The following is a 12,069-nucleotide window of genomic DNA, read 5'->3' on the forward strand; positions in this document are numbered from 1 at the left end:
ATAAAAGATTAAATTTACCGTAACTCACCGGCTTAAGTTTTTGGATTAGATTGGTGATGTAAGAAGCATGAGTTAGTGAAAGTTGGAATTGGTAAGTCAAGGATTTGTATAAAGGAATGTGCTATAGAAATTTTGATCAAGATAAATAAATCTACATATCAAATACAAACTCGGCTTATTAAACAAGCTCAACCATTGAGCCAAACATCTAACTTTCTCAAAATACTCGAGTTACGTAATTGAAATTATTCGTTTACTCTTATGTCATCCACTATTACAACAAAACAGACACAAATTACATGGAGAAATCACAAGGCATCAAAAGAGAGAGAAAGAAAGAAACAAAAAAATAAAAAGAAGAGAGATGAATCACATGAAAAAACTTGGTAACAATTGTTTGTATATAACGAAAATGTGGGATTTTATGAAAGTCAATGAGTGGCAGAAAGAAAAAGAATGCAGAGAGAATCAATCACGGGAAGCCTGCTGCTCACCTCCCCCACACATTTAATTAAACACACCATGACCATATGAAAGAAACAGAAAATTATAAACAAACATATCAAAACACACAACCAAAAGCAGACCCCATTGAAGTGTTAAAAAAGAGAAGCTCAGGCAGCCGACAAAAAACCAAGCAGATGAACAAAAATTATCATTTAATGAAAAAGTCAGAAGGTCAACCCAATGTCAGAGTCATGGTCGTTGGTCAGACAGTCAAAACTCCCCCCTCTTTAACTTCACTCTCATCTCTTATTAATTAATTTTTGAGCTCTGCTGTGCTGTTTGATCGGATCTGTACTGCCCAATAAATTCCACCGCCGGTGGACCCCATCCTTCCTCGAGCCACCACTATGTAGCTAGACGGCTCGAGAATTTTTCGGAGGAGGACCTGTCTGGTAATGATCCCGTTTCTTTAATCTTGTTTTTTTTTCTCGTTTTCGATGTTTTGTTTTTCTGAAATGTAAGTGTTATGCTAACGGTTTATGTTTATTGTTTCTTAAAATGGTTGTAGAAATTTTGGAGACAATAAAATTGAGTATATGATGTCTCAATTTTGAGAAATTTTAAAGGGTGTAAATTCTAGGTAGTTTTTAGTATAGTTGTTCTATTTTCTTTTTTGAAATATGAGTGTTATGATAACTGTTCATGTCTCTTGTTTTCTTTTTTTAAGATACGTTTCTAAAATGGTGTAGAATTTTTGGAGACTACAAAATCAAGTATCAAATGTTTCAATTTTGAGAAATTTAAACGGTGTAAATTAGATAAATTTAAAATCTTAAGTAATTTTTAGTATAGTCGTTTTATAGTGTTATTGTTTTCTAACTATACTAACATAACATAGCATGATACTTAATGAGTTATTAAAAATTAAACTACTTAAAAGAGGAAAAAAGTTTATAATATTTTGTTCTTAAAATTTGAAAGGCATAAATTTTGATTTTTACTCTTTGGCGGTCCAATTTATTTTCTAAATTCATGTTAATTCATGTATGTTCTACCTGAGTTTATTGTTAGCCAATTTTAATACTGCATGCGAAAAAATAATAAAATAAAGATACTCCACACGTAAGTTTATTATCAGCTAATTTAACTTTGGGACACCTGTGCCCTCTCTTCACCTAAGACGGCCGCGTAGTCTTGATATCTGTCAAGTCTCCTCGGCCGTTTTTGTCCGTTTTTAACACTCTCCTCCACTCTACACTCAAATATCTTTCGCTACAAAACAAGAGAGAGAGAGAAAAAAAGAGGAGAGAGAGAGAGGTAATAAAGAGTCGGCAGACAAATAGAAAGCAGAAACGACGGCCGGAAAGTGGCGGTTCGTCTGGTTCTGAGTGAGTGGTGGATGGGAATGGGCCACGGCTCACTCATATGGGGCGGTTCGATTGTGATGGCTCATAGAGAGAGAGAAAAAAAAGACATCTAGAGAGAGAAACAAAAAATAAAAAATAAAAAAAAAGAGGGGAAAAAAGGAAGAAAAAAAGACCAAGTCAGCAATGGCCTTAATTCAAGTCCTTCTCCTTCCATTATAGCCTTACCAAACACCACCGTTTCCACCACTAATTATTAACTCTAACAAACGAAAGAACTTGAATTCAATTCTTATTTTGACCAAAATAATCAATTAATATCCTCTCCATGTAATAATATTCAATTCTTCTCAGACCCCACTTGTTATTTTATGTTCAAAGATTATTCAAACCCCAAATCATGCACTTTCAATCATATGTAATGTGTAAAGATTGCAACTTTGGCAGAAGATTCATGAGATTTGTTGGAACTTTGAAAGTAATTGATTAATTTATGTTGGGTTTTGAAATTCCCACTTTTTTATTTTTTTTTATGGAGGGGAAGAAAAGAACTTTTTTGGGTGTGAAGAAAGTTTTGATCTTTTGATTTTATTCCTAGTACACTTTTGAGTATATATTTTATTTTATTTATTTTTTTTTGAGAAAAGGGTTTTAACTAAAAGGAATATGACATGACATGACGACAGCATTTGATGTGCTTCAATATTTCAAACCTTCAACAACCTGAGATATTGAGATGCCCTTCTATTTGCCTCTCCTTGGCTTTAGATCAGTTACTTGTTGAATAGGGCAACCAAACAATCATTTTCTCCAATCTTACTCTCTCTCTCTCTCTATCTCTAAGTTTTTTGTCGGGTTCGGACTCGGAGCCTGGATTCGTGTAACACGTGTTTTGATTATCCAGATGATATGAAAACTCAGAATTCATAGAATCTGGTGTTTGATTTATAAGTTCTATGAGTATTTGTACAGGTAATTGAGGTAGAATCCTTAAATTTGATTTATAAGATATATATAAGGTGAGAGAGCGCAGGATGAATAAATTTACAGCTTACGATAAGTAAGTCTACCTACCGATTTGATTGTACGCTTCATCAAACTATATAAATTATTACTCGTGAGCCAAACGCCACTAAAGTTGTTTGTATATGCTAAGTTTGATCAATTATTGTGTATGCATTCTATCAGTTATAGTGTGGTGTGTAATATTAATTAGCCAACTACATTTATCAAGTTACATGAAAATAGAAAATGATGGGGCCATTTCTTTAAAAATTTAAAATTCAGTTGATGGATAAGTTTGCTGTTCAAGGATATTAAAACATTGTTAAATATAGTGTCTACCGTCCTCACCTGGGTTTAGTAGTGATTTAATATTTATGAACTCGGATATTAATTGGGAAGAAAATGATACTGTAAAAAATATTGAGAACAATGCATGATTTCTTACGCCAATTTGAACCTAGCTCGAGTGGACAAGACACCGACTACCATCTTAAAAGTCTATGGTTTGATCTCTTATCCCGCTTACATTTTATTAAGGAATATTAATGATGATCTCTTTCTTTGATGCTAAACCCAAAAAATTTAAACCTAATAGTTGTAGATTAGATTATGTTTCAATCTTAGAACGTTGAAATTATTGAACAATCTCTTGCTTCTTTCTCTAATTTCTATACCAATTATATATATGCATTAATATTGGGAATTACTTAGGTCTTGATTGGCGATCATCTATCTCGTGCTCACCATTATTATTTGATAACTAAAAGAAAGAAATGCAAAAATAGATTTTTTTAAAAAAATAATGATCCTTTCCACCCGGTGTGGTGTCGCGGCGATACGCAGTACTCTCCATTGAGTGAGAATTCGAGCCGTGAGCATAGAGATAAGTTCTCACCAGTCAAGACCTAAGTATTTTCCTTAATATTGAGGATATATATGAACTATTAAATAAATGTGATTGGTAATTAGAAATAAGGATAAATTTAACTCCATAGTATAAATTTAATATGTATTTAAAAAGGGTCAAAATTATTCAATTTTTTCAAATATAACATAAGTTTGACTCATCTTAGTATGTTCCTTTTTTTTCTTTTTAATTACCATTTGAGTTTGATTTGATATTAGTTTTGTAAAATTTTATACTTTCTGAAATACATATTTCTTTTATGCTATTTAGGTAAATACCTAAAAAATAAATCAGTTTTTATTAGTTTCTAACTCAAAAGTTAATGAAAATGGCTGATTATATATATATATATATATATATTCTAAAAACTTGAGACTAAAATAGAAAATTTTGAAGAACTCGAGGAATCAAAACTGTATTTCAACTAAAATTCAAATAAAATGAAATTTGCATCACAATTAATTAAAATTCCCCTTCTTGAGAAAGACAATCTAGCTAGTAAGATGATGACGATTTTGAAAATTGCCACAAGAGATTAGGATATTGATTTTTAGGGTGAAAGAAAACCAATCATATTCAAAAGGGAAAGATTGATGCTATCTTTGAAGAAAAAGAGAAATTTTGTAATGTTATAAACAAAAACGAAAAGTGGAAATATGTTGTTTATGACCTATGTAGAAAATTTTGTGGTTTAAAATTCATCAAAAAGAAAAATCATAATCAAACAATTAAGTTTCGATGTTGACAAAACTATCAAAGATTTTAAAAATCCTGAAAATCAAAGAATTTTTTTTATTTAAATTGGTAAATAAGTATATTATATACTTCTTAAAATAACTTAAGAGGCCGTATACAATATTGATTTTTAGGACGAAAGAAAACCAATCATATTCAAAAGGGAAAGATTGATGCTATCTTCAAAGAAAAAAGAGAAATTTTGTAATGTTATGAACAAAAACGAAAAGTGGAAATGTGTTTTCTTATGGCCTATATATGTAGAATATTTTGTAATTCATCCAAAAAAGAAAAATCATAATCAAAGATTTAAGTTTTCATGTTGACAAAACTATCGAGATCTCTACAAAAAATAACGAAAGTCAAGATTTTTTTTATTTAAATTGGTAAATAAGTATATTATATAATTCGTAACTTACCTAGTATTTACATGATATACTTTTGACTTCATTCTTGAAATTTCATCAACAAAATTGTTACTGTATATTGAAAACATCGATATCAAACTCTTCAATTAGTTAAATTATCGATAGAAGTTATAGGAATATCGTCTCGTGAGTAGATATTTCATTATACATCAAACAAAACTCAAAAAACAACAATCATTGGACGGCCAATAATCCATAGTGACAATACCAACTTAAAATCGTGGCCATGCAAAGAGATATATAGAGAAGAAGATATGTCAGAAAAAAAACATCTCATTCTTATATATTGGTCGGTGATTTGGGTCCAACCTTAAATTTTGCCCTGTTTTGTTTTTCTTTTTTTGTTTGTTTTTTTTACTATATATTATGGATGAAAAAAGGTTGATGAACCGCCAAATGATTTTCAACCACGAGCTGCTTGTGGGGAACATAAAATGAAAAAAGAAAGATAATTTTTTAATTAATTGATTGATCAATTAATTAATACATTCTCAACTAATCCAAAAAGGGGCCCTCTCCTTTTTGTTTTCATTCGCACGTGAAGACAAGATTCATTTACTTTATATAAACAAGTGGATCAAGCAAAGAGATTTAGTGAAATGAATTTATCCCATAAATGAATATAATTCATTAATTTCAAATCCATTTTGCTTTGTTAAAGAGAATAGTAATTATGAGAATATATATTCAAATCAGTGAGGAATTAAGCCCCATCATATAATGTAATTGTGTGATCTTTTCATGTGATTGTTTGATGATACATTGGAATTAAAAAAAAAAGAAACTCTCAATCTTAGTTGTGAGCTATTTAAAAAGATTGGGTAACATTAAAAAAAAAAAACATGTTGTGGTGGGTGATGACTATTTAATGAGTCAAATTAGTAATTTACAATAAAAGGACTATCCAACGATTATAATTAAATTTACCCGTCACAACACCTTTTTTTGGGCTGACCACTAATTAAAATTTTACAACTTTCATAGTTTTTAAAGTTTATACATTTCTTTCTCACATTTGTCTAAAATTTAATGGTGGGTGTCGGTAAAAGATAAGTGCTGACCGATAACACCTCGTTTTTTTTCATATTAAATTACCTTGTTTTTTAAAACATTGATCTCAATTAACTAAATAAGATGTAAATGTGGTTAATAAAGATACTAGCCCAAGTCAAAATTAGCTATTCATCACAAAAGGGCTTGTGAGAAATTAGTAAAATAAAAATGATTTGACTGTTATAAATTACATTATTTTCAAAGGCATATGATCTTGATATCAATTACAGATAATTTAATATCAATAATAGATGGACAATGTTTTAAATGATCAAATTTAATGACTTTAATAAAAAGAGTACTCTTGAACAATATAAAGATAAAGGGAGGGTGGTGTATTAAAATATAATTAATAAATTTCATAACTTAAACATAAATAGAGATGGATGATAACTTTGGAAGGAAATTTAAAAAGGACAAAAATTTAATACTAATGGAAGAAAAATGCTAATCCAATATATAATAGGATTTAATCAATGAATAATGGAGCAAAATTGGAGAGATGAGGTGTACACATTCTCTTGACTATCATGTATGTGGTAAGTAAAATATTAGTTTGGATGTTATATATTTAATTAACTTGTAAATAGTTTTTGTACTAAAAAAAACTTGTAAATAGTTCTTTTAATATTTAGGCTAAATTACAAAAAAAAAAAAACCACTAGGAATATTCTTTTGACATCTGTTAATATTTGAATATCTTAAGGTCGTAGAGAAGAGTTGGAATTCTAATGTGTTTCAATTCTCAAAATAGAAATGATATGAAATAGAAAAATGACGTGATAAAATCTGGAATGAAATGGAAGTTAACGTAAATGCTTCATTTCAGGTTAATTGCAACCTCAAATTTAACAATGTCAACTTTCTATTTAAAATATTAATAGAAGTTCTATATAATATATATATATATATATATATTTATTTATTTATAAGTTAGCCTAATATTTATAAGGATTCGTGTTTTTAAATTTTTATTTTATTTTGCTTTGTGAGTGGAAATTCTAAAAATGGTAGTTATGGGTTTTGTTAGGGTTCTAGATCTTTGGTTGGTAATATGAAAAATATCTTTGACTCCAATTCACATTTTAGATTTGGTCCAAATTTAGGGTTTAGTAGTATCAACATTTGCACTAGACAACTCAAACCCAATCTCGAAATTCAACTCAATTAAGACAGAGAGGTGGGTGAAACCATGACCTAATTCTCTTAATCATATTATAATTAAACTATTATTAAGCTTAGAAACTTAATCCGATAAGTTGATAAATATATTTGATATTTTTAATATGTTATTCTTAATAAATTATTCGTGAATATTAATTAAAAATATAATACTGGTAGATGTAACAGATACCCGGTTGAATTACCAATAAACTAAAAAATTGAAACTTTATGTTAAAAATAATTTTTTTTTAACCCAACAATGCGTGGGAGTAAAAATTGTGGATGAAAATTTGAACTCATGACCGAAACGTTTTTAATAAATAGTCAATCAACAAAGATAAGAGAAAATGTGGACTTTTTAAGGTTAAATTGGGTTTACAAACTTCAAGTATTATATTTTATTACTAAATTCTTCCTTTCTTTGAGTAATTAAAATCCCATTTATTAATAACAATTTAATTTGTTTTTAGTTATCAATTCTTAAACATTATTTTTATTTAAAAATAAAAAATTAGAAATGAATTTATTATTGAATCAAGTTTAATCGAATGAGTTCTTTAAAATTTTTAGACTAATTTATATATATTTTTAAATTCTATTGAGATTTGTAAATCTAGGTTAAGACATTTTTTTTTTGAAAGAGTGTAGGTTAAGATACTTATTTCTGATCTTCGAATCCTCGCTTTTCACATGTAGTACTTAAAAAATTAGTGTTAGGATTTATTTTATAGTAACTAATCTAATTTTATTAAGATGTTTGCTGCGTTATATGAAAATTCTAAATTTAGGTTTTTTCATCTATAAATGTACTGTTTATTTTTTTTACATAAATGTACTGTTTATTATACATTGTCATGAGGACATTGATGATTTGGCTATTCATGAAATCAAGAGCAATTAATATTTTCCTATTCAAACACTTGGGAAAAAAACCCTCCTAGGTCTTTGTTTGAAATATTTAAAAGTACTTTTTTAATAATTAAAAGAAACTTCTCAATATGTTGTGAAAGTATCAATGATAAATACCTAATTCTATGAAAGTAATATTTAGGTAAAAGAATGATTTTTTAAAAACCATATATTCAGTTGATTAAGTCAATTTTAATCTTTAAATTTTAAGTTAATCAAATCGAAACTTAAAGCTGAATAATAGTAAAAATAATATTAATCTAAAAAAACATTTCTTCGAAAAAAATCTTAAAATCACTCCATAAATCATTTCAATTTCAATATGAGTATAAAGGACCATTCAAATTCAGCCTCTCTTTTTAAACTAAAAGAATCACGGAAAATATTAAAATTCCACCAATAATTTAATATAGCCACAACGATCTAAAAAAAAAAAACTAATTAACTATTGAAAAATAATAATGTTACAATTTGTTTAAATTTAAAATTGGCCTCAACGTCACCTACATTATATTATTGGGAAGAATTTTGGAGAGGTGTCATAATCATTGAAAGTTCTATCGCCAGAGAGCTCTCGATACACGTAAATATTATTAAATGTAGTTTATAATGTAAATATTATTTTGTATATGTAATAGTATATGAATGGAAGAAAAAAGAAGAGAAAAAAATGGTCAAAATGACGTTTCTCGAAATTAGTATTGAGATATCTCATGGTTCCAATATAATATTAGTTAAAGTTTCAATATTTAGTTCATACCACACGTTTTGATGATTGTATTTTTGTGTGTAACAATCTAGGCGGTTGGTACTAATTTAAGAAAATATAAGGATTAATTAACTGTTTCACTAAAATTTTGATTCAAAAACCAAACATTTTCATGAAATAAATGGGCTAACAAGGAAGAGATATGGGTGAAATAAAAGACACTTTCACGTTTGTTATTCTAAAAAAAAAGATATAAATTAATAACCTCTCTTGAAATTATAGATTCGAATTCCACCCCATATTTGAATTGCTTTTTTAAGTTAAAAAAAAGGTGGGGTGGAAAATTGAATCTACTCGGAGAAAGATAATATGTGTTTTATCCATTATAAGATGATGACTTAAGAATTAGTTCCTATGTGTTGTTCCCCATAAAATGTTGTAGGGACAGGTGTCTGTCGAATGAGACTAGTCATGTGACCCAGACACTCACATGAATAATTAAAAAAAAAAACAATATTTCCAAGTTCCACCTATTATCTATTTTAAAAAATGTTTTCCAAATTTAACTCAAATTTTGAAAACTAAAAAATAGTAGTTTTAGAATATATATATATATATATATATATATATTTTTTTTTTTTTTGAAATTTGGTTAAAAACTTGAAAAAAAGATGGATAATATATCAAAGAAAAGAAAAACAATAAAAGGGTTATCCCTTAATAGGCTGATTTGTCATTAATTAACGCGTGAGGTTTTAGGTGACAGCTAAGCCCTAATTTTATGAGAGTATATATATGTAAATATAAAAGAAAAGGTGGGTAGCTTTGCAAAAAAAGGAAAAAAGAGGGGCTGATCTTGAAAGGTTGAACTTGGTGTTTGTTTTTTGGGTTTAAATCAAAAGACCCGTGACTGTGTCCCTTTGGTTTTCAAGTCTTCTAATGCGACACCAACTGGCTTTTACACAACAAATGCAATACAAGCAAACTCTCCTTTAGAGAGAGAAAGAGAGCTAGGGGATGAGAGAGAGGAAAAGATATCGACGTGGTGTGAGAATCGCGATGGAGTGAGAGAGATCGAGAGAGTATGTTTGAGATTGAAAAAATCACCCGATAACACCAACTATCTCATTATCAATCATTTTTAAACAAAAAGATTTATGGATTGAAATAATAATATGATACATTAAAGATAAAATTTGAAGATAAATTTGTTGATGGTGAGTTTCGGAGAGGTCCGTGTATCTTGCGAAACTGGCTGTCGTTGACAAATGAGTCTGCAACAACGATCATCGACATTGGTTTGGTGTCCTACCTAGCTAACAGTCTCTGACGGTCAAATTAGTATTCAGAGAGGAATAATATAGCAGAGAGCACTTTAGTAAATTAGCGACAAAATTTTCACTTATCCTAATGATTGTGGTGGTTCTTTCCTTTTAATAGGTACTTACGACTAAGGAGGACCACCTATTTGTGGCAGGACTGGTCGAGTCGACGTCGTACGAGATTCTAACGGGCGGTTAGAGGACATCCTGACGGAGCGACGGTAGTACTGTGACCTGTCACACTATTCTTAGCAGATTGTCGTTCGCCACTCGTACCATGCAATAGGTGCCCAGGCCGCATCTTCCTTCCATCGTATGTCACGTTTAATTTGTGGTCCCCCATCCAAGTGTAACCCTTCGAGCCTGCCATGTCATCTGTTCGACTTTCACCCTCAACAAAAATAAAAATGGAAATGACTCATATCTAAAATCAGCTTCATCATGACTATATACTTAAAACAACCATTTACTTTAAAGAATTTATATCTTGAGTTTGAATCTCTCCACATCCAACTATCTTGTTTTTTTTTCCCCTTAAAAAGTAGCATTATATTTTTTAGATAATTACGTGTTGACATCGGTACTAAACAAGACTCTTAAAAGAGACTCTAAACTACATTGTGGGACATATCATATATATAATTATATAATTATATAAAAGTGCCAAAATTGAAAAGAATAATACGTGTGAAGTTGATAGGAGTAAATAGTAAGAGGCAATTAATTCAACTTAAAACTAATTCAATTAATTAACCTAATTATACTATTAATCATATATTTGGATACAGCAAAGATTTTAGGGAAAATGTGTGAAGAGAGAGAGAGAAAGGACTAATTAGCAAAATTGTCATCTTCAACCTCATTGGAGAGAAGAGACCAGTCACGGGTTCCTCTTGACTCTCTCTCTCTTTCACTAAATTTTTATCTTTTTCAATTTTTTTATTATGTATTTTTATTATTATATTATATGTAAAGCTAATTTAGCTGTGTGCATAAATTCAAATTCATCCCCACCTATATTTGTCCCACAAATCTCCATCAATTATTTCCATTTAATTAAGACCCAAAGTTGTAATTGTTTTTTTTTTTTGGGTTTTTTTAGGTATTGATTTTTTTTTTGTAATTTATTAATTATTTTCACTAGATATATATAGCAAGGGGATGGATCTATATATATCATAAATATTCTTCAAGACAGAGCAAGTAAAGTAGGGTTAATTCAATGTCATGTTTGAAGACAAGTTTTTGGTTGAAATGTTGGAAGTTTTTGAACTTTTTGGTAAGAAAAAGGGAAGTTTTGACTTGCATGTGTGGTAAAAATAGGGTTATTAATTGTGGTAAAATTTTGTTGATGCTCCCTTGCTTCAAATTTTGTCTCTCTTACCCCCTTTATTATTATTCTAATTATTTATGAATTGAGAGTTGAAATAATGAGTTTATTTTTATATTTTTTAATATGTTATCACATTTTATCTAATTTGGTTTGATTGGTTAAGACACTTGTTTATACTCTGGTAAGTTCAAATCCCGACACCACATCATGTTTTTTATTAAAAAGAAGATTTTTTTTTTACATACTCAAACTGTTTTCTATTTTTAATTTTGTTTTTGTATTTATTTATTATTTTTTGTGAGTGGGAGATTCAGACTCACCTTTTTTGCTATCTTATTATATTATTATTATTATTTAGTTCGACAATATGTTGAATGGGAGATTCGATTCAAACCGACCTTTAATTTGATCATATGATTTATGTTTTAACCAACTACACTTAGATTATCACATTTAACAATCTTATCTAGCATCTATTTACGTCATTTCTTCTTCTAAGAGTTTATTCTCAACTTAGAGTTGTTCAGAAAACAAATTTCAATTTATTACTTTTTAAAAGTTAGATTCTAACCAGGCACATTTATTTTCAAAAGTCGGCCATCAAACATAAAATTTAAACTCAAAATTTAATTTCAATTTTCCAAATTATACTATCTAACACATTTTCAAATTCCTGAAAGGTATAGATCAGCT

Source organism: Momordica charantia (assembly GCF_013281855.1).
Source record: "Momordica charantia cultivar OHB3-1 chromosome 10 unlocalized genomic scaffold, Mcharantia_2.0 BLBB01000010.1, whole genome shotgun sequence".
Taxonomy (NCBI): domain Eukaryota; kingdom Viridiplantae; phylum Streptophyta; class Magnoliopsida; order Cucurbitales; family Cucurbitaceae; genus Momordica; species Momordica charantia.